We start from the raw sequence: 24976 nt of genomic DNA, 5'->3' as shown, positions 1-24976 counted from the left end.
AACGATAACAAAAAAAAAAAAAAAAAAAAAAAACTGTCTAGTAAAAAATGAAGTACGGGATTAATCGTAAGTTATTCAAGTGGAAATAAAATATTTTGCATGAATTATAGGACTTGCTTAGAAGTTATTAGAACAGACAGGCACTCTGTCATCAGGCAGGCAGACTGTGACTATAAAAATACCTTCTCTCTATTTAGCTTTTTAACATTAGTGTAAGTTTTATTTCGTTTAAATTTTATTTTTTTGTCCGGGAATTTATATACCTATTGCAAGAAATTCCGAAAATTTCGTTTTTTTTTCTTCTTTTTACTGTAAACTCAAAGAGTAGCAACTTCAATTCATTTTCAATAATGGAATTACACATACCTGATATTTTACTTCCTGATGAAATCCCGTTTTCTTTAAAGTAGAAATGATTTTTGATAAAGCATTTACCTGAAATAAAATGTACGAGCATTTAACACCACACTATTATAACAAATAAAAAAATAAATAATAAAGGCCGTGTAGCACAGAACGAATATTAATAAATGATCGATATTTGTTCTTTGAGGAGTTTTTAAATTTCTGTTTTGAAATGAATATAATCGTTTTAATTATTTATACAACGGCTATACTCGATGAAACATGTTTTTATATCTAGCACGGATCCTTGAGACTCAAGATTACGTAACTTATAGTATTATTGGCGTTCAAAATTTGTTGTGAAAAGTTAATTTTTTCTGTATTTTTGGAAAAGTTATGTTTCCTATATTTTGGGAAAATATATATGGATTATTTTGTAGCATTGAGTCCTTGGAATCACCAATTTCTATTTTATTGATTACAGAGGCGTAACTTTTTTGTTATTTTAACCGGGCTGGATAGGTATGAGAAATTCAAGAGTAAAGCAACACTCGTTCAGCATATAAGATCAAAACGTTGACTGTGATTAGCTTTTAAAAAACTTTTGTTGCTTGATTATTAGCAATTTTCTTGCACTTAACAACAAGATTTGTGTAATATTTGATCATTATTCCACATCAAACAGGATAAGTGCAGAAAAAGATGAATAGACAAATTACTCGGCATTAGATTTATAAAAAATAGTCTAACATGTTGAATGCCACGCGCATTTTTGAGGCATTCCCAATCATGCCACGCGCAATGCGAAGGCCATTAAAGAACAATCATTTTTCTGTTTAAAAAAAAGATTACCAAATTCCATGAAAGTCTCTGATAAACAATATTTATGTACATTAATTAAACGATCCTAAATTGCACAAGAAAAAAATATGTTTGTTTTCTATTGAATTTTATATTTTCAGTCATTAATGAAACTCGTGGTTGACCGGCAAGTTCATCGTCAGTCAGAGGAATGACGTGGCTTGAACGAAAAGCTCAGTGTCAATTCCCAGCGACTGACGTGGCACTCAACGTGCTACTAGTATGTTATTAAATTTTAATAAGATCGAAATAATGCATGTCATTTCATAATTGAAATATATAGAAAAGCATACTTACCTTATCGATAAAATGTTGTCCAGTGACCCCTAAACACGATAATCTAAGAAAAGACGAGAGCAAAATCAGCAAAGGTAAAACTAAGCATCCCCAAGGGCTAAAAAGTCTGTAATTGGTGTGTTTAGCTATCCAAAAAGCATGCAAACAGAATATTGGTGGATTAGTTACAGCAGAGATCACTAATAATGGTGATACAAAATGAACAAATTCTTGTGTAACTGAATGAATATCAGCGAAGTTATGAAGCCATTTGCATAAAACATTCGTATTTCCGTATTCAGATTTGTTTAAGTGATTCTTGAGATTATTTAATTCTAAATTAAAAATATCAGTTATGTTGATGCTACACATCATCACCCACTGCTCTAATATTATTGGTGCCAATGTCGATGCGAACAAAATTGAAAATTGCAAAAGCAGTACAATGGGCAATGCAGCACTATATGCAAGACTACTGTAGAGATGACCGTACCACACTAAACAGTTTTCTGAAGACAGCGTTTGGTTTAGCTTAACGGCTTGATTCATAAATGTGCAGGTACTGAAATATGATACAGGTGGAAGAAGAAATGCGAAACATAGTAAAATTAACCTTAAAATTTTTACCCGTAAACGCGGTCCCGGTTTTAAAAATAAAAGGAGTGATGCAATGTTAATATAAATATCTGGTACCTTCGTTCTCTTGTGAAGCAATAGCAATTGATAAAATGTAGATTGCAGAAAACAAATCAACGGCGTCAGCAACCAAACAGTTGGAACTAAGCCCTGAAATAATTGACTATCATAATTTCTGTAACTTATTATCATTATTAACCCGTTTGCCACTTGGAATGTAAATATCAAAAAAGAAAATAGCAACCAAACATTGGAAGAATCTGTCCTTTCAGAATTTCTTCTATGATTGCTGTAAAAAGGAAAAAATCCGAATATTTTAAGCATGAAAGTAATAGATTTCATTTCTGAAATGAGTTCGTTTGCATCCGACGCTTTAAAGAATTCAGAAGTAAATTCAATATCATAGGGATAAGCATATGTTTTTGTTTTAGGTACTACTCTGTTTCTTTTAGACATTTTGAAACTGAAAATAAAAAAGTCACTGTTGGAAATTCTATCTAACAATTCAGTTTTGGACAAACCTATTTTTTAAGAGAACTTGCAAATTAAAGTTTATAGTTACTGCTCTAGTCCTGATGAATTTATCACCTATCTTTGTCAGTTACACAAGAAATACCGAAAACAAAGTTTAAGAAGAAAAAGCTAATCATAGTGATAGCTCATAGAGACATGTTGGAAAATGGGATACTTTTCTAAGTACATTTTGACTTTCAGAGATCGATACGAAATGCAAACGAAAAAATTGCTTTTTCTGAAATACAGTAAGACGTAACTGCTTGATCGCTTTTTCGCGTTTGAATATGATACACTATGAATGCATTTGCTTACAACAAAAACGTTTAATAATTGCATTGCAAATAATTGAATGTCTTCGGAAAAATCTTTCAGTACCATTAAATCAACGATTACATATTTGCATTGATGCTTTGTTGCTACTAATGCGTAATACTTTGTTGGTATTTGGAAACATAGTTCACATAAATTACAGTTCAATTCGTGGTTACTGTAAACAAAACTAAAATGCAATCGTGCTACATGCCCCCCCCCTCCTCACGTTTCATTTTACGTCAGTATAAGAATTACTTTTGAAAATAAAAACACATCTACTTTAAACCTACTTCAAAATTTTAACTGTTGAGTTTTTAGGAAATAAAATGTATGGGTCTACAAAGTAAAGAGATTGTAAACATGAAAGTGACGTCGTTTCAGTTTCTCTGATATTTGTACTCATGATGGTATTTTTATTTTCCCTGTGATTTCCGTTGAAACGTGTAACATCCAAATAGGAGCCTTAACATGATGCTATATTATACAATGAACAAGAGGAATAGCTCAAAAAATGATTTTGTGGTCTGGCCTTGGATTTCTTATCTTTTTAGATACTCAGGATTTCTTCCTTTGAAAGTTGATTTTTATGATAATGTTAAACCAATATCACTTCCAATTTTGGTAGTAGCCATAGTATTTTTAGTTTTGAATGTACTATCCTTAAGTGTTAGTATTATTGAAATGCTGTCTCACCTGAAAGATGGCATGACTGGGTCATTGCTGTTTATTTTTAGATCTGTGCATATAATTTTGATACTTCAAGGTACAGCTAAGTACATTTTGAGCATATTATTAAATAGGAAAATGATTAAAGTCCTAAAAACTTCAAAAGAAATACAGCATGAATTTAAATTGAAACCAAGAAATAACTTCTATCTTGCACTAACTATCTCAATTATTTTTCTTGCACTGACACTCACAATTCTAACTGGCTTTGAGCTATGCAAGATGAGCAAAGAAGAGGGCTTTAATAAGGACCTCATGTGTTTCATGCGCACAAATCATGTCCTTTCACTAGCGGTAATCAAGTCTGTCCCGCTGTATATTGCATTTGTAGCAATGCAATATTTATCTATAATTCATTGCGTTATTATTTCATTCCTTGCTGATATATTTGTTAAATATACTGCAAGAACTGTAGCAATGGGTATCACAAAATCTAAAAAAGAGCTTATAAGAGTGCAAAATCAGGACTGCATAGATTTTGAAAAGTACTTTTGGCTTTGGAACTCTAATTATACCTACCTTCATACCAAAGCCAAAATTGTTGCTGACGAACTTTCTTGGATTCTAGGTGTGAGTATGGTTTGCAGTTCTATGCTACTTTGTTTAAGTTTATACTGGTCCCTTATTGAAATTAGAACAGGAGATTCAATTTCAATGTTTTTTCCTACTTTAATGGTCTTGCTTCAAATCATTCGACTTACAACGTTGGCATCGGAAGGCAGCAATTTTCAATGTGAGGTAAACATTATGTCTTATAATTCTGTTATATTTGTTACTTTTTTCTGCGAAATGTATCATAACGAAAGCAAAAGGCTGAGTATATTACTTCTTTTTATTAATTATCTGTATTAATAAAATGTAACATACCTACATACGTAGTACAGGATTTGAGCTTATTACTTATTGTCGGGGAATGGTAAGAGTCAAAGGTAAACATACCGCCACTGATAATTTCAGAGTTTGATTTGATTTGTTTAGATTGCGAATATTTTGTTAATATTGGAGTAACTTTTTAATGGAGCTGAAGATATAAATATAAATGCTTATAAGAGGGCTTTCCTTGTTATTAAAGCCTCTATTCAAACACGGGAAAGTAAATATAAAAGAAATGCTCATGAGAGAAATAGATGTTCAGATTTACTAAATGCGAAAATAGGCTCAATTATTGCCAAATTCAATTAAGTAATAGCACTGGCTTGCCTACAGACAAATGTAAAAGGAAGTCATGTGATGCACACATCAGCTCGTTTTGAAATATGATGTAATGAAAATTAAAGTCTGACCCTCTCCCAATGGTTAAAAATTTTATGCAAAAGATCATTCGATGCCATAGATTTGTTTCTTTCTAACCTTCATGAGAAATAAAAAGGAGAAAAGATAAAAAATAAAAAAAAGTCAAAAAAAAAAAAAAAAAGAAAGAAGAAAGAAAAGAAAAAAGAAAAAAAAAAGCAATGACTAAATTAGCTTTAGCTTGAGTTATGTAAAAATATGAAATAAGCGTGCATTTATTCATTTTCTGTCTTTTATTTACTCAGAATCGAGTAACTACCTCTACTCCCAAATCATTTCAGATTTCAATATACATTGCACTATTAATTGACTACTATCAATGTTCGAACCATACTGCTTTCACGGGAAGGATAGACTAGATGTAAACAACAAAAAAGCGCCATCTGGCGAAGTCAATCACGTGTTTGGATCGACAAGAATAAATTGGGGCAACGCAGACGGCATAAGCGCATTAGTTTCCTTTTTTTTATTCCAGAAAAAATCTCCAAAAGTTGTGCAGTAGCAAACCTTCTGGCAACCTGTTTTCTTACTTCTGATCTATATTTTCTCTGAATGCAGTGTATTAACAAATAAGCAACATGTTGTTTTTATCTAGTCATCAACAATAAAAGTTAAAAGTTTATTGTTCACAAGGTAAAACTTTTTAAAAGAGTAAGAAAAACTCTTGGCTGCTCTAGTTATTTTCTGGTTATATTTTGTACGTTTTATTTTACTTAATTTCGTTTTATATTTATGTCATTTATATTTATTTCATATTATATTTATTTCATATTTTATTTATGTCATTTATATTTATTTCATTTTATATTTATGTCATTTATATTTATTTATGTCATTTATATTTATTTCATTTTATATTTATGTCATTTATATTTATTTCATTTTATATTTATATCATTTATATTTATTTCATTTTATATTTATTTAATTTTAAGTTTATTTTATATTTATCTTATTTTATATTTATTTTATTTTACATTTATTTCACATTTACTTATTCGTTTTTTTTTTCTAATTGTTGGAATATACATACAAATGTATCTATTATTTATATTTCAGTCAAATAGTTTGCTCCTTGATGCCGAGAAGTTAGATGTCTCTCTTCTAAACCCTGATATGATATATCAAGTAAGACCAGTTCGTGTGTAATGGGACCATTTCATGCGACGAAATGAGACATTCGAAATAATTTTGTCAGTGAGTTTTGTTCCATAAATAAAAATAAATCAACGCTTGATTTTTTTATTTTTTTGGTAGCAACAATGAGCATTTGTCGCTGGAATAACATACAAACTTAAAGTTTATAGATTAAAAAGAAAAAAAAATATTCAATAAAACGTCTGTGAAGGAATGAAACTCGTACGAGTCCCGTACTGTCACTGGTATTTCCTTGCATATTTCTCAATCACTTTCTTAAAAATTATCAACTTTTAACTTTCCATGTAACTCGTTCGATAATGTTGTACTGTTGTTATCAAGGCAATAATATTTTGTTTGTATTTACATTATAGAACAAAACCTACTAAAAAATCTTTTCCAAATGTCCCATTCCGTTACATGAATGGTTCATTCTTTCCTGTTCGTTTTAACCTTGAAACTTTATGAACAGTAATAATATCTGTCAATCGTTTTGGAATGAAACTTTCGCTTATTTCATCATAGTAGAAAGTCCAGATACTTGCTTAGCCAATGCAAGTGTTACCTTAATAATACAAAAATCTTACCGGGAACGAAGCCGAACTCTTCACTGCAATCACTTTCAAGTTTGTTCAATATCGAAAGTATAAGGGTTTATTTGAAATCCATTCACAACACATCCATCGAGATACAGACAACAGGAATGTTAACTTAGAGAGTTGCTTTAACAAGCAGAAGCATTACGGTTGTCCAGTATAATTTTTATCCACATTTTTTTCTTTTCTTAACGTCCTAGCTCATATTTTAATAGTGTTTTTGCATCTATTGGAACAACACTAAAGGAAAACTGCTAAAGCATTGTACAGTTATCAAAAATTAAAAAATAATAGCACTAGTCGACAAAAAAAAAGGACTTTTTGTCTGCATCAAGATTTGCGCGTTCAATGGTGGCCACGGTTGTCCGCACAGCGTTGTATACTTAGTTATACTAGAGCATGGTTGCCTGCCTTGTATAGTGGTCAAAACGCGACAGGTCTGATAAGTCTGACTGCGATAGGAAGGTCCGGGTTCGAATCCCGGCTCGGGCATGGACGTACTTTCTCTCTCTTGTCCTTTCTTTGTCTGAATGTATTGTTATGAAGTGAATGGTTGCCTATCCTATAAACGCCTCTTTGTGGCATGTGTGTACTGTAGAAGTCGGACTTCAGACCAAATAACAGTACAGTTGGAAAAGTGAAGCAGCCCATCCCAAATTGCCGGCCTAGCTGGCACACGACAACAACAACAACTAGAACATGCTTTGAGAAATGTGACACGAGTTATATTTGTAAAAACAATGAAACTTTCAACAAGAAAAGCAAAATATCCAAATTTTTTGAAAACTACCCCATTTTTATTTCATTGAATCCTAAAATTTATTTCATTTATAAGATTGCATAGAATATTACGATACAAGTATATATTTCAACAACTTCAAATCATCATTGAAGAGTAGCTTATAAAGCGTTACTTTAGTAACGTCAAAAGCATTATTTTAAGTTCCTTAACATGCTCAGTCGGGGCTGCAATTTACATGGCAAAAACCTTCGTCTAGTAACCAAGTGTTAACGAATTCCGTTGCCTTGCTCCCCGTTCCTGGTTAAAATTTAAATTGAATACTAAATAAGTAAATAAAAATGAAAACAAAAACGTATTTAAGAAAAAGGAAATTAAAATTAAAAAAAAGACTAAATGGAAAGAAATATTTTAAAATATGTGAAATTTTGTAAATTATTTGTATTGCCTTGTTAGGCAAAAAATGCTTTTAAAAATTTATACATATTTGATATATTTTGAAGAGCAAGTTATTGAAATGCTTGGGATAAAAGTTTTTAACTCTAAAAAACTATACATGCGGGAAGAAATACCTGTACCTAAATTCATTTTTTTTACATACGTAGTTCAAGTAATTCACTCAAAACAATAAAAATTCACCCTTTCGGCTACTTAGAATTAACGCAGTTAATAGCATACTGGCAAAAAAAAAAAAAAATGTTCACATTCACGAGATTACTTAAAACAACATATTTCCTTATCTTAAAAAAAGCTTTTTATAATTTCTTTAATTTTAAAGCGTATAGTTAACCAATAAATTTCAATATTTTGCTATGCTCGTACGCTACTGGGGAAAAAAAGTGAAATTATATTTATGTTTACTTACAGTTAAAATCAATTTTCATACGAGAAGGTGTTGATCCAGTTTATTTGTCAGCCACGAAGTTTTTTGCTATTTCGAAATCATTACTTCTCAGTGTAAGTAATATGTACTTTTTCATATACTAACCAATTTATACATGATGTCATGCAAATAGCGCTCTAACTCAACACGATCAGAGTTCTCGTTGGAGAATATAAAATTTTTTAAAATAACTGTACTAGTACAACCCATAGTCTACGGGAAAAACTGCTACCAAAAGTTTGGCATCTCTGCCGGTGCAAGGAAAAAGCAGTTTATTTGACATATCAACTGCAGTATTTGGCAAATATTTATAAAGACAGAGGTTCAAAGTATCTGCCATGCATGTACACGCAGGCTTGAGCTTGAAGAATACCGGTGCGGTATTCTAGATGCAGCATAAGCTTTGAACGTTATAATCCCCGAAAGAGATTGGTGTTGATGTGTTCAACACTTGCACCGGTTGTGACGTCATACTTTGGTTTTCGTACTTATCTCGTAAACTATGCATCGTACAAGGCATTTTTTGTGCCTTATACGATTGAGGTGTTTTTATATATTACTTCCAACGAAGAAGATGGATGTGCAGAGTTTGGGCGCTATTTACTGGAATTTATTTACATAGCTTTTTGTTGTTGTTGTTGTTGTTTTTAATCCCCTTTGGTCTGACGGAGTCAGACCAGATCGATGAAGCCGTTGACCCTTATGAAATCTGACACTAGCAGTGGACTGTCGAATATGTCGTTCCAGTCCAATCCCAGGCAGCTCAAGATATGCTGTGGTGATGCCTGGTCTTGTTGGCATTTAGGGCAGATGGGGAATCTCTTGGCGCTTCCAGGGAAAGTGAGACTTTTCAGATGTCCACTGGCGAGGCGAGACAGAAGGGTGTTAATCTGCCTGTCACAGGGAAGGGCAAGAGATTGTAATGGCCTTTTGCCTTTGTACCAATTGTGAGATGGAGGCATTAACCATTTTTCTTTATTATTGGCTTTTTGCTTGGAGAACAGTTCTAGATAGGTGAGCTCCGAGGTGAAAGGTGTTGGATGGGAAAGACTCTCTTTGGCAAGAGTATCGGCCAGCTCGTTACCATAGATATCGACATGGGAAGGAATCCATTGAAAGTGGACCTTATGCTGAAGGGCTATGAGCTTTACTTTACGTAGGATTGATAGTCTAGTTTTGTCTTCTATGAGGGACCAGTTTCTGAGGTGTTGAATTGAACTTTTACTGTCAGAAAGTATCCAAAGATCTCCGAAGTTGTTTTCGTACATAATTTTCTCCAGTCCTATGTGAATAGCAATTAATTCACTTCGGAAAACTGAACAAAAATCTGGATTTCGTCGCTTTAGGAAGAACTTCTCTTGAGGATTTTTAATGTAAGTTCCACTATCTGCCTGAATATTCATTTTGCTGCCATCTGAATATATTGTAATATCATTTGGAGAGATTTTATTGATGACTTCCAGGGCCAGTTGTCTAAGAAGTTCAGGAACACATTCTTTCTTATTGAGGGTGGTAAGGAGACCATCACATGTTCATGGGAGAAAAATGCAGCCACCGTTGTCCAAAGACTGGAGCACCCGAGGGTGGAGGTCTGTCTTGGCACCATGCCTGTTAGTGTTAGCTGGAAAGATGGTAAGATGGAGTGGCCTTCACGCATTGGGTGACCCTACCAGGAGTATATACATCCATGCATAGCTTTTTAGTTTGTACTGCTAAGATCACTGTTATATTAAAATATGTTTCGTTAAAACCAGAATATTTTTTTCGGACAAATAATTTCCATCAGTTTTTTTTTTGTTCAAGGAATGATTGAAGATCATAAAACAATGCTTGCAGACACTATGTTGTCTTCGTTTTAACCTGCTTGTTGCCCAAGATAATTCTTTTTGGAGCTTAAATAATAGTGACTAACATCATTTACCATCTATGATGGTCAATTTATAGTATTTGTACATCAGTGCATAGTATTTGCTACAAAGGACTAATTTCTAAAAACCTCGTCTTCATGAGCGTTAAGGCGATTAACTATATGATAAACTTATCAGATGCTTTCAGAAAGAAACTTACGTCAACTAGCTTGAGGAGAGAAAAAAAAAATTCATTAACAATCAATTTCTCACCTCCTTTACCAAACCGTGCTTCTTGCGGATGCAAATCATCTGTTACTGTTACAGCAAACGAAATTCAGTGGAATGGACAAAAATATTCTTAGTAACATACAAAAAAATGTTTGATGCCACTATTTTCATTCCTCTCCACAGTGGCGGCACGTGTCTAAAAAAAGGAAGGGGCCAGAACCAGAGACATCGCCAGACTGAAAAACTGTATTAGTGTTAGGAGTAGTAATATGATCCTGATCTTAAGTGTAAAATTCAGGCAAAAATAGGTTAGGAGTGTGTACATCAGACAATTTTTAAAATTAAGGTCACAAGAACCAATTTCTAGTCGATCTTTAATGGTGGGAGGGGTGAGGGTTGAAATTTTTAAAAATGCAAATGCGAGCCATCTTTGAAGAGGAAAGACTAGGGTTCAGGGTTCATTAGCTTTCCCCTAGTATGCCCCTAGCTAGTTATAATCTTAAATGTTGTTAGAGAGGGAATGCTCCCCCGTTGATATATCGAAATTGCAGTCGTAAAATTGCAATTGTAGTCCACTTTTGGTGGCGTTATGGGAAGGGATATTGATTAGTGGTGTTCAACCTTTTAAACCCGCAAGGCCGCATCTCATATGATGAATCTCGCGAGCCAGACCACAGTGAGGCAGTGAGAAGCAAAGGGATGTAAGTGGACATTTCCAAGTTTTGAGTAAAACGTTTTTAAAGTTCCGGTGCATTCATTGAATTTTTTTTCTAAATCATGCTGTATCGTAGCACCTACCAGGGATTCTAGCACCATCTCTTGCCTCAAAACAGAGGAAAGGTTCAGGTACCATTTGTGCTGATTATCTCAAAATTTTTAGTTTGGCACTTACATCCCATTGCTTCTCACAGATTCATATAAAAGTTAAATATGCTTAATGTTTTTCTAGTTAGAATGGAAAAACGTGGGAAACGAAAGAAAATTTCAAACCACAAAAAATGTTGCTAACATTACTACAAGCCTATTTTATTAATACAAAGTTCCCACCTGCTTTTTCAGAGACTAATTTCTTCCTATTTGGCCCCAGAATTGCATTGCCGAATGAAGAGGATCGGTAGTTTTCGATTCGTAACTTAAACATAAAAACGTATCACATTTATCAGCTTCACAAGCTTTAGGTTGGACACCTGTCGTATAAATTATTCTTGACGACATTAAAAACGCCACGAGATTTGGCAGCGCTTACCAGGCATTATTTTCGAAACTGAATCTCCGAAAACTTCATTTTGGGCGATCTTCGATGACGTTACAGCGAGGAAGTTCGGGGCTTCCATTCCGGAACATGTTTCGGAATTGAAGTCATGAAATCAAAATCCTCATTTGCTACATTCCTATCGTAATTGTTTTTACTGTCCCGATTTTCGGTAAGGAAATTTTCAATTTTCACACTAATAATTTTATTTGCTAATTGTATTAGCGTCCGAAACCTTTTTTGAGAAAACAAATTTATCAGTCAATAATTATTCAGCATGAATGAGTGTAATGATAACTTTTTGATTAAAATGATTAAGTTTTTTTTTTTTTTTTTGTAATTTTAGATCTTGGGAGCAGTTTTTTACATGCGTTGTTGTGTTTGTTCAAATGGCACCGGATAAATCATCATGTGGCGAGTAAGTTACCTTCTCACACAAAGAAAAATGTAAGATATCGGTGCATGAAGGAAAGGGAAACACAGACCTTGGAATTTGTACATTTACGAGCTGATTTCGTCCATTCTTATTTCATAAGACAAGAAACAAGACTTTAAAACTAATTCGCAGTGTTTAAAAAGCTTCTAATGTAGTAACGTAGTAATATTTCGATGGTTAAAATTAGTTATTTTATGCAATGAATACTATTTGAAATTTTAATAAAATATTTCACTGCTATTTCGTGTGTTTATTTGAAATTTTTTATTTTTATGTGCAAGTTTCTTACTTCATGTTTAGAGAAGCTCTTTTAATTTAAATATTCTAAATCTTGTAATTTCATTGAAAAGTAAGTTCATAAACAAAAATGAATCCGCTTAAATTGGTTCTGATAAATTTACTTCCGATCTGCTTAGGCTTTACCGATTCCATCGGCGAAGTAGGGATTTAGGAAATCCAATTGCTTTACGAGAAATATCATTAGCGTGGGGCCTGTCTAAAAAGTCTCCTGCTTGAGCCGAAATGCAAAAAGGGGCTCAAAGCATCAAGTTATTCGAGCCACACTTTATGTAACTGTTTGTCTTTTTAATGGAATTAAATGTATGCTTCAGGTTTTGATCGAGCTACCACTCTTTTCTTTAAAGTGGAAATTTGTTCTAAAAAGCATAAATAAGATCAGTTCCTTGAGTAGATCAATAAAAAAAATTTTGTTAACAAATGCATTAATTTTTAAAAATAATATTTAGAAAATAATTCATCCGCAAACAATCTTTTGATTTGTGTTAGAATACATTGTTGCACTGATCAAAATATTTTTATTGATGCGTTCTAAGACACGTGTTGTCCCCTTAGATGATTTTAACTTATTTTTTCTTCAGGGAATCAACAAATTTAGCTTTCCTGGATATGCGTCAAGGAAATGTCAATGCAAGTATTATGTGTGCAGTTATAGCTCGTCAATGCTTTAAACATTTAATATTGAATAAAACAAACATGCCCCCCCCCCCTGCTTCCTTTTTTTTTCTTTCTTAAAGTTAATTGCTTATAAGGTGACTGGTTTTTTGTCTTCAAAACATACGGACAGACAACAGCATCGGTGAATAATAGGAAAAATCAAAAAAAAATCTTTTTATGAAATTTCAAAATTTTATGCTGATAAAAAGTTGGCCCTATGAATCCATATATACCACAAAAGTTTTATTCATATCAAAAAATTTTTTGGTGTCGCGCACGAGGCCTAAAGAGTTTATAACTTAAAAAACTTTTTTTTATATATATTTATTTAAATTAAGGACTTGTTTTTTAATTTTCAAGTTGACTGATGCAAACAACGAAGTGGAATATAATTTGTAAATAAAGAGCTTGACGTGCAATATTTAGGGCTCCCGCATAGCACTGAAAAATAAGGATTTATTTTTTAATTTAAAATGTTTGATTAGAACACATTAATCGCATTGCGCGACATGAAAAATGCTTCTGACACTATTCCTGCTTTCCTATGTAAAATAACCTTCTGAATCCAAGCATGACCACTGTTCCCCTCCCCTCACCCATCATGTTTTGAAAATAGGTCAAAGACATAAAAAATTCTAGCAAGGAGGGGGACTTAGGGGGTATTCCATCGAAAAATATTCTTTAAATTATAAAAATGATAGTTTTTTCCCCACAATTTTTTTAACTTATTTCTTGGGTAAAACCAGAGTATTGGTCTTCTTCTTATGAGTTACGGGTCCGAAACCTGATAATTGTGGCCGAAACTGAATGACCTGTTCAGATTACAAAAAAAAAAAAAAAAAAATTACAAAGAGAGAAAAAAAAAAAAAAACCTCGGAAGCTTCTCACTTGCATACAGATTTTCAGTAATAAAACTTACATTCACAGACGCAATTAAGATGAAAAATTAAATTAAGTGTGTTTATAATATAGCAGTAATATATATTTATATTTCTGGTTTTTGTGTGAGTTTTATATTCAGTTCTTGTAATAATATTCTGATAAGTAACAAAAGTAAAAAGATACTTGAAGAGCAATTTCATACCCTTTTCTTAGAAAAATGTTTTACAGCATAATCAAAAACGAAACTCAAATAATATTTATTCATAAAAGGACGTAAAACTTATATCAAAATAGTTTATTAGGGAACAAATTTGAAACCAACATATACAAAAACATCTTTAATCCCTAAAAAATTCTTAAAATCAGTATATTGTTACAAGAATCGAAAGTGAAAACTCTATATAAAATCCAGAAATGGAAATATATATTAATGCTATATTTTAAGTTCTCTTATTCTCATTTTCAATTACATTTGTGATTGTAACTTGAATGAGTAATACTTTACTAAAGATCTGCGAGGCGACACGCATGCAAAGCGTGACGCCTCCAAGATTTATTTTTATTATTATTACTTTTTTTTTATTTACCCGTAAGCATATTTTCATATTGCGGGGCTCATACGAGTGAGACCGATATTCTGGTTTTACGCCAAAAAAAAAAAAAAAAAAAAAAAAAAAAGATGACAGAAAAAGTATTGTTTTTAATTAGTTTTTAAATATTTTAGAGGGGGGGGGGGAATATCCCTTAAGTTTCCTTCCCTGCTGATAGCATTTATATTTTTTAACTTTTCTCCTCTCTAGCCCTTCAGAAGAATGTTAATGGTTAATATATTTCATCTTTCCCTCCAAATCAAAATAATGACTATGAAATTATAGAAACGTAAAACAATAACAAAAATAGTGTGTGTATGGGGGGGGGGTCCTATTTAGGAAAAGTGATGAGTAATGGCGGGGATAGGTGGTTATATATCTGAATTCAAGAGGTAATTTACATAAGAATAAACGGAAATGGTCTCAGAAGCGTTTCTCATGCAACGTGGTAGAATTAATTTGTTCTTAATAAAAATTTTAACTTAACTTTAAAAAAACCCTTATTTTTCAGCACTTTGCGTGAGACCTAAATATTACACAAAAGCAAAACATAACATTTTTTGAACAATAATATTCAACATACACTTGGCTCTCTGATTAACGACTTTCAAGGGACCACAAAAATCGTCCTTAAGTAGAAAGCGTCCTTAAATAGAATGCTTTTAACACTACATTGGTCCATCTGTGACCATGAAAAGCCGTCGTTAAACAGAGCAAATTGTAATTGTTCACATAAGTCAACTTATTTTTTTTTCTTCTGAATGTAAACAAAATTTACAGGATGTTTCGTTTTAACCTGCAAGATCTTTATTTTCGCAACCGTTAGTCTTAGATGTATACTTCCAATTGCAAAAATGTTCAAAATCAGATGCAGAGTTAAGGTATTGAAAGTTTGAAAGAAAAATAAAAATAAGCCAAAAGGTACAGAATTTAACTTTTTATACGGGTCCCAGATCCCCAAACTAATATTTAGAGAAATAATCTCCATTGCAAACTATTACTGACACAAAAAACTTGACATTTGTGCGACCAAAACTCAAGGAGATATTCGCAACTTCAGTCAGTATTCTGTGAGAAAATTAAGTACAATAAAAACATTTTTAGGTTCTGTACGCACCAAAGTGTTAAAATAAGTGACGCATTTAGGTCTTCAATGATGGCATGAGCGATTATGTGGAAACTAACTGCAAAAGTTTTTCTGCATGCTCCTGCAAAAAAAAAAAAAAAAAAAAAAACTCGTTTAGACGAATAACTCAATAGCGTAAAATACGTCATTATATGCACTCTTCGGTAAACACACACAAACTCACAGACATAGGAAAAAAACATTAACTGAGAAGAATGTGTTACACTGGGATGAAATTTGGTGTGTTTATTATATCAGTATGCAAAAACAGCTACAATTTCTAAGTGAAACGATCCTTTATTATGTAAAAATACACATAAACCTGTAATTGATAAGTAATTACACGGAATAATTCGAAATCTTAATGAAGGTTTTAGTGGCATTTTATGACAAATGTTTCTTTAAGAGAAATTGCTTAAAGGTTTTTTTTTCATTCATAAGTGCTAAACCACGGTAAAATTACGGAGGAGTCATTTCGTTGTTTGTTTTACTTATACACTTTAAATTATTAATGCTTTCCAGGTTTAATTTTTTTAAGAGTATAATGAATGCTAACAACATTCTTACATGAAAATTGAACTAAGCATTGAAACGGAAGCTCACAAAAAATACATTACGGAGAGATAGGAAAATCCCACGCAACATATTATTCAACGTGACAATATTTTGCAATCTTTCTTGTTGAAAATAAATTCCAGATCAATTAAAGATATTTTAAAAGTGTTCATTACAATATTTTAGTAGTTTAGGACTTGAGTTCTTGTTTTATTAAATTATTCATTCTGCTTTCATAAATTCAAATGAATTCGTCCATACAAGTGAGATTACTTCGTAGTATTTTGCGCCAGAACTAACATGGATCTGGCGTTAGTTGGATCAAAATGATCAGGTACGTCATGATAGTTCCAAAAACCTGAAAAAGATGAAGATATAATTAACACTGCTAGTTCAGAGCAACAGTAAGGGTTCTACGTCCCAGAACAATAGTAAGATATACTACTGTTGTTCTGAGGCGACGATATTTTCAGGCAAAATACTTTTTCTACACAGAAAATATGTGCTTACTGCTTACTTTCAAGTATGAAGTTTTGAAAATTACTAACAATATTTAAGTAAATAAACTGGAGAAAATATGGAATTTCAAAACATTTAAAAATGTCTGAAGTATGCATCCAAAAATGGTGAAGCAAGCTGCAATGTTAAAAAGAGCCCTGTCAAAAATACCGAATAAATTGAATTATTATTCTGATACTTAAAGCAGAAGCAGTTCCAAAATCGGTTTGTTTCAGGATTGCTTCTTTAAAAATACCACAAAATACCCTCCATGTAACTAACTGCTGGAAGATTTTTTTACTGAATTCCCAATATATATACCGTGACTGAAAAGGTTGTCCTTCAGTCTTTTTTTAAATTTATTTTATTTTTGTAACATAGAGACACTCTCCTCTCAGCATTCTCCCTTTCCAAACACATTGAAGTGAGGCCCGTTTCTTTTAACGAGTATTAGTAGGTGACTATCATTGACCCTGACAGAACGACGGTAAATGGCTTAACCATCGAAGGATTGCTAAGCCATTTACCATTAGTTATTTCCATCTTCAAAATTTACACAAGAAGCTAAACGGGCGGGAATTTTTTTTTCTAGTCTCCTGATCTCGCTCAAAACCCGACACACAAGACTTAATGGCAAACACAGTTAACGAGAACGTAACCCGGAAGGAAGAGCATCGAACCCGCGATTTTTTGATCTCCAGTCCCAAGTCCTAACCACTAAGCTTCACACGTGACCGAAAACTGCCTTGAATGTTTTGTTCGACAAATGTGACACAGGGAGTAATTAACTTAGATTTAAATCTTGTATGATCAGGAGTAGAAATTAAAATCCATTTTTAATTTTATGTCATTAAAATCATATACATTTCTGTTAAAACTTTGTAAAATTAAAAGGTTAACAATTTACGCAAAAAAGTGCGATGACTCAGAAATTAAATTTTCAATTTATAGCAATAATAAAATTTTAATTCATTTTTGCAAAATTGAGAGCGCATTGCCGGTTAAGAAATTACTAGTAGATCACGAAAAACGTTTGTTGTTAATACTCGAAATTAATTATCTCAAAATAAATGAAAAAAAATACTTCAGTTTTCATTGTTGCATAGAGAATAATGTTTGGGCCTTACAAATACTATATTGAGGCATTCATTTTACATGCAATTTCATTCATTTAAGGGGAACACACGCACACACAAGCAAAATTCACTCCCTTATATCTTCACACTACTTAAATCTAGTTTTGTAAAGTTTCAACTATATTTATTAGTAACCACAAGAAATTACTTACTGTTGCAAGAAAAGATTTGGATAAATATACAAACTCATAGGCTGTAAGACAATGAGGAAAATATTTTTCTTTAAGCAGAAGTTCTTCAATCTGAAAATTAAAAAAGTTCAATTTTAATTTTTCGTTTAAAATAAAAGATATAAACATTGCATGAAAGATATAATGCATTTATCAAAATTTTAACTCTTTTAATCATACATAAGTGCATCTTCTTTTAAACAGGGTCTTTTGCAGTAAATAAATTTCACTTTTATTTAATTTAACATTCTTATGCATCTGTTACCTTTTCCCCATCCTTTTCAAACTAATATGCATTCTAGTGGATCTTTATGAAACTGAGGAGAAAAATAATAGCTCTTTAAGTTTGCATAATGTATTGGTTAATTTCATGGATTTTGTAATTTGAGATGAACTATTACAAGTAGAAAACACTATAGTTATTTCAGAGAAAAAATGGAAAATTTTGTTATGCGTTGATTTTATTGTTAGAGGAACCGTTTTGAACCATTTTAACGATTTTTGGACATCTAATCAATTTTGATCTATCTACTGCTATCTTTTACTATCTTTTGAAGAAATTTTCTTTTTTATTGGTCGAAAACCATTAGTGCAACCTTCAAACTAATGAAGTAAGGGAATGTGGGCCAAAGTGAAATGGTTAAGATGACTGAGTTTTTTCAAAATGAAAAAATCGGATTTTTTTTTTTAAATTGCAGTACATAAAGAAAGAACATTGTATTTTATAATAAAACTTGCGTTGAAACTGTATTTTTTATTTCTGGCAATAAATTTGAATCTTAAAAAAAGTGGAAAATTTTCACTTTTTTTCCATGGGGCAAAGTGAAAAATAAAATATTTTTCTAAATGAAATATTTTCTATTAAATTATAAAACATATTTTCGATCAAAAGAAGTAAATAAAAGTTTGAATGAATAAATGAAAAGATAATGACGCAAAAAACGAAAAATTAAATGAATAAATCAATTGATACATGAAGAAAAATAAATGAGTGAGAAAAAGAATGAATGAATAAATATATAAGTGAATTACTAAATGAAGGAAGGTAAATGAATTAATTAATAAGTGAAAACGTAAGTGATTTAGATTAAGTGATTGAGTGAGTAAATTAAGCAAACTATTTCACTTTGCCCCATCCCCTTTGCTCCGTATGTGCTTGACAAATTGCACAATTCATTTAAAATACAAATAAGCCCAATATTAACTAAATTTTTGCTGCATTGATATTAGGAGGTCTCAATTAATATTTTAAATGATAACAAGAGATTTATCATTTTATAGCAACAAAAATTATTTTTAACTCAAAACAAACTATTACAATATGAGTATCAGTTTTTAAAAATTGCCTGTATTACTAAATGCTCTAATCTTCAGCGGTATTTTTTTGCTAACTGGAATAGACTGCATATGGTATTACATGGTTAAAATAATAACAGATAGGTGGAGCTAAAAGCAGAGTAAATATTTCACTATTTCACCTTGACCCGCTATTTCCCCTTCCCGCATGTTCCCCATATTGTAATTCTACAGTAAAGTTCTCAAATTTTTTCATCGCTTTTTAGAAGATTGCTTGAGACATAAAAAAAATCACTTTTCGTACAAATTTTAAGGCCAATATAAACAAATTTACAATTTTTTTCATTGATTTTTCCACAACCCTTAAGCATAATTTTAACTACAAGAATTAAAATTTCCTTTTTTTATGCCTGTTATGCTGCCATTACCAAATTCATCTGCAATTACAGAGTGATTTTAAATTGTTACAAATATATAAATAAAAGCACTTAAAAAAGAGATAAAAATTTGCTTTAAGGGAAACTAATGAGACGTGGCCCAATTTTTGTTTTTTTTTTTTTTTTTCCTTTTTTTCTGTAGAATAGTTAGAACGAAATAAAAAACAGACATAAATAGTTGGTCATTTTGCTTATTATTATGGCTAAAAATAATAGCATAAGTCTAAGTAGAAATGGTAGAAAAGAAATTAGATTCCTCACGTCTGCATAGTGTCCCTAGATCTAGGGAGACTTGACCCAACACTTAGGGGGCATGACCCCCTTCATGAATGTAAGAAGACTTATAGATACTGAAAAAAAAAAAAAAAAAAACGCAGGTTTGATGGTGTTTTTTGCTTTGATAAGTGAAACTTAAAGTGAATGAACAAATGTTCACTCTTTAGGTGAAGTGTTACACATTTTTTTTAAAAATTAATCTTACTCCACATCATCAGAAAAGTAGAAGTCTAATTCAAAACTTTATCAGCTCAGACCTAAACAATATTTCAGCAACATTAATAAGTAACAAATCATTGGGCTTAAAAATTATTGTAAAAAAAAATTATTGTAATTGTAAAAATTATTGTAAAAAAATTATTTGTATTTTAGTTGTTTGCCAAATGAAGGAAATTTATTAGATCAAAATATTTTAGTTATTCATTAAGCAAGAAAAAAAATCAGGCCTTCATATTCACAATATTACAGTTATTTCTTAAATAAAATAATTAGGCCTAAATCACAATAGTTTAGCTATTCATATACAAAAATTCATTGAAAAAACATTAAATCATTCTTTGGGTCAAACCTTCTTAGTTAGCTTGGGTCAAAGCTCCCTAGGCAGCTTTCTTTTGTTTACCGTAATTTTTTAGCAACTTAGGTCAAAATCAAATCATTAGGCCTAAATCACAATACTTAAGCTATTCATAAACAGAAATTCATTGAAACAACAATAAATCAAACAAAAACATAAAATTAGTCTTCGAGACATGTCTCCCTAGTTAGCTTGTGTCAAAGTTCCCAAGGGGTCATTCCATGTCAAGTGATCCAAAATTTGGGAAATTTTTTCCCTCACCCTTTTGTATTTCTTTGAAATTCGGCTCATCGGTTGCACCCTTTGAGGTAATCAAAAGTCCAAATTTTTTAGATTTTTATCTCTATTATTTTTTTTATTTATGACACTTTGATTTTTCGAAAAACCCTCTTTTTTTTCATGGATGCTTGAACATAAAATGGACGATAACTCAGCACCAAATATAGATAGAAAGATTTGGTCAAAAGCATTTTAAAGTACATTAGTTGCTGTTTATTAGGATATGCAACATGACTATTTTCAGAAAAATTTTAATTTTTAAAAAATAAAATTTAATTTTTAAATTTAAATTTCTCAGAAAAGGTATAATGATTTTTTTTAAACGTTCTTAGAAATGTGTGTTTATTTTATCTTCATTTGTGCAAAGTTTCAAATTGGGATCTCAATGGGATCATATTTTTATGAATTTTTAAATAAAATTAAACTTATGAAATAATGACATTTTTCATATTCTAACTAGTTAAATATGGGGTTCTCTTACTGGGGATTGTCTAGTAAGTAGTAATTGATCATTACTATGCTTGAAATGAGCTGACATGAATTTGTAGATTAGTACCCTCCCCCCCCCCCCCGCCACACAATCACTTTTTGTCTTTTTTTTTCAAAACTTTTCATAATGTAAAAAAAAAATAAATAAAATAAATAACCAAAATAAATAGTAAACTTATTAAAAATTGGTAAATGTTCTTCTTTAAAATAAGAAAAGCCCCCTCCCCCCGGACCACCACTTTTATTATTTTTTTTCAAAACTATTTTCAAAATGTAAAAAATAAATAAAAGAATTAAAAACAAACAAACAAAATGAATAGAAAACCTATTAAAAGCTAGTAAATATTCTTCTTTAAAGCAAGACGAAGTACATTACCCCTCCCCCCCCACTCATCCACACATACGATTAACACTATACAAGTATCACGCCTCACCTAATGTCTTTTTTTTTTTTTTTTCAGACAAGTGTTTCTTTTTCAATCCGAACTTCACAAAGTGTACTTGATTAATTCACTATCTGATAAGGAAAGTTATGATTCATTTCATCCCTTACCCCTGCACCAACTTTCAATATTGGAGGGAGGAAAGAAATAGTTTGCCCCAAGATCATAGCAAAATAGGAGTGTTCCCGACGTGTTGTTTCATTCTTTTCACACTAAACTAAAAATAAATCTAAATATCAGATCATATGTCTGTCACATAAAACTAAATGTCTTTCTACAACATTTGGAGTGCAGCTGTTTTCTTCTTTTCTTTAATGCTAGCTTTCTTTTAATTTCAGTCGTAAAAGAGAGCAATGCAGCGAGATCTATTTATACATAAATTAAAAGCAGTTATAGATCAAACAAATTTTGCTAGTTTGAGCATAACCTTCCATGTTGTTAAGTTTCATTCCAGATTGTCTCCCCCCCCCTCCAGTGGCGCCGACTCCATGGGGCCCGAGGGGGCCCGAGCCCCCTCAAAAATATTTTTGAGGGGGCAGAGCCCCCCCCCCCCCAATAAATCAAGAAAAGTATTAGTTATATTATGTTTTCTAAACTCATAAATTAATCTTTTATTTTTCTTGTTTGAAGATAGTTTACCTTGTAAAATACATTCGGTAATGAGTTAAAACAAATAATTATTACGGTAGTAAGCAGGTTAACTGAAAACGAGTAGTGTGAATAATGATGGTGTTATAGTGCTGCAAGCACACTTAGAATTTGTCCCAATGCGCGAACTTGCGGGTCAAATCTGTTGCCGGTGGGCAGCACTGCGGCGAGCTCATCTAAGTGTTGCTGATTTGGAAAAAATATATGAGGGTTTGATTTGTATATTAAATGGAAGGCCTGATAGTTTTGAATGCTTTTGAAAATTGTGTTTAAAAGAAAAATCTTCACAAAATGATGATCCTTCGCTTCCTAGGAATCGACGTATACCAAAGTATATGAAAACAACGAAGCCAGCTCACCGCATGATTTCAAAATCCCAAAGCACTTTACATTGAGGTTTGTGAAATGGTGCAATCTTGCATTATTGGGCGGTTTATATCAACTGGACTCACACAGATTATCGCAGTTGAACAAGAGTGCTTGCTTTTATTAAACAGAGATGAAACAAATTTTGAATAAAATAATATTTTAAAAAACTAAAAAAACACGCTTTCGTAGCAAAATGAACTAAAAAGTGAAAAATAATCTTTGGATGATAGTAGTTGACCAATCACTTAATTTTAATGTAATACAAAAAAGCGTGGGGTGCTGTCTATTTACATTTTTACTTGGACAACAAATGGAAGAAATTCAAGACAACTGATAAGAAGCCCCCCACGCTTTTTTGTATTACATTAAAATTAAGTGATTGGTCAACTACTATCATCCAAAGATTATTTTTCACTTTTTAGTTCATTTTGCTACGAAAGCGTGTTTTTTTAGTTTTTTAAAATATTATTTTATTTTTCTGTTTTTAGTCTTATGTTGGAGAATTATCAGGCAACGAAATTTTTTATAAAACGAGTGCGAGGTAATATCTTAAAGTTAAGACAACGGCACCCCGATGGACTGTGAGTCATCGATGTATGTTTGCGGAAATCATATTTATATTACTTTAAAAATTTCAGATGCATTTGAATAAAAGTTTTGTTCAACAATGGTCTGATCAGCAATGAATTTCCAATTGAAGGCTCACCTAAATTTTGGCATGAAATTAGTTAAAAACAGTTATATTTCATGTTCTAATTACCTTGGAACATTGGAACAAATTTTGTCTGATGCAGAAAAATTAAAGGTTTTTTGTAGATATTTTTAAATAATTTTTGAGAGTATTTTTTAATGTATTTTTTTTTTAATTTTTCCTTTTTCACATTGTTGGATTTATGCCAAAATATTGATTAAAATTGGAGGAAACTCACAATTAAAAGAGTTAATTAATTAATTTGATTATACAATATTGCATTGTCATCGGATCTGAGGTCGCGTGCCAAATTTCAAAAGAATCCGATCGCAGGAAGTTGGCGAAATTTGAGCTGCAAGATTCCGTTACAAGATACATACATACATACATACAGGTGAAGCTAATAAAAGCGTGTTAAAAATCAATTGAGTTTTCAAAAATAACCTAGACATTGAGAGACTGCGTTTACAATTGAATATGTTAGCCGGTACAACTAATGAAAAACCAACTAGTCTTTAAAAAAATGCATAAATTAAATTAACTTTTTACGAAAATACTGTGCGTGTTTGTATTTATTTTTTCCTTTTTTCAAAGCCAAAAAATATGTGTCAGGCTTGTCGAGTTGTGGGGGTTCTAATGTTGATTATATGACTTTAAAATGCTTAAAAAAACTTTAAAACTCACTATTTTTCATCTCAAATTTAGAAAATTTCCCCTGGTCCCCGCCCCCCCCAATTTTTTAAAAAGTCTGCGTCTCTGGGAGTGCCTTTCCATTCAAGTCAAGTGTCCTTCCTACCTCATAATATCAATGCTTAGCTACGGCACTGCACGGCTCCCCATAAAATAGCACAAAAAACTCTCTTACTAAGACAAGTGATATGATTTAAAAGTTGAACCAGAAAATTTGTAAACCAATTTTTAGATTCTTTTACTTTGAAAACGCCGTGTCACATACTGTTTATTTGTTAAAATTACACACTAGAAAATATGGCATTTTCAAGGTACAAAAATCTGACCTTTATTTGGGGTGGGGGACCTCCGGGGTGGGGGAACAGCCTAAACCCCTGGTGATGTCCGGCCCCCCCAATGATTTTTGCAAGTCGGCGCCCCTGCCCCCCTCCTCCTCCTCCCTACCGTCCCAGATTCCGAAAGAAAAAAAGCTGTAAATGAGTGGTTCTATTTGTCTGTTAAATTTTTTATGACTTGTAGTTTTTATGACACCCCCCCCCCCCATTTATGAGCTTTAGTCACTGTTGATGTTTAGCAGCGTGCGTCCCAGTTTATTATGGTTATAACTCTTACGTGATAGCTTTTTTTTTTTGAATACTATTTTGAAAAAAAAAAAAAAAAGATAAAAAGTGGTTGTGTGGCGGAGGGGGGGGGGGGGGGGGGTACTGATCCACAAATTCATGTCAGCTCATTTCAAGCATAGTCATGATCAATTACTACTTACTAGACCATCCCCAGTAAGAGAACCCCA

This window comes from Uloborus diversus, chromosome 3, assembly GCF_026930045.1.
Source record: "Uloborus diversus isolate 005 chromosome 3, Udiv.v.3.1, whole genome shotgun sequence".
NCBI lineage: Eukaryota > Metazoa > Arthropoda > Arachnida > Araneae > Uloboridae > Uloborus > Uloborus diversus.
The sequence above is the reverse complement of the archived record's forward strand: the minus strand, read 5'-3'. Positions refer to the sequence as shown.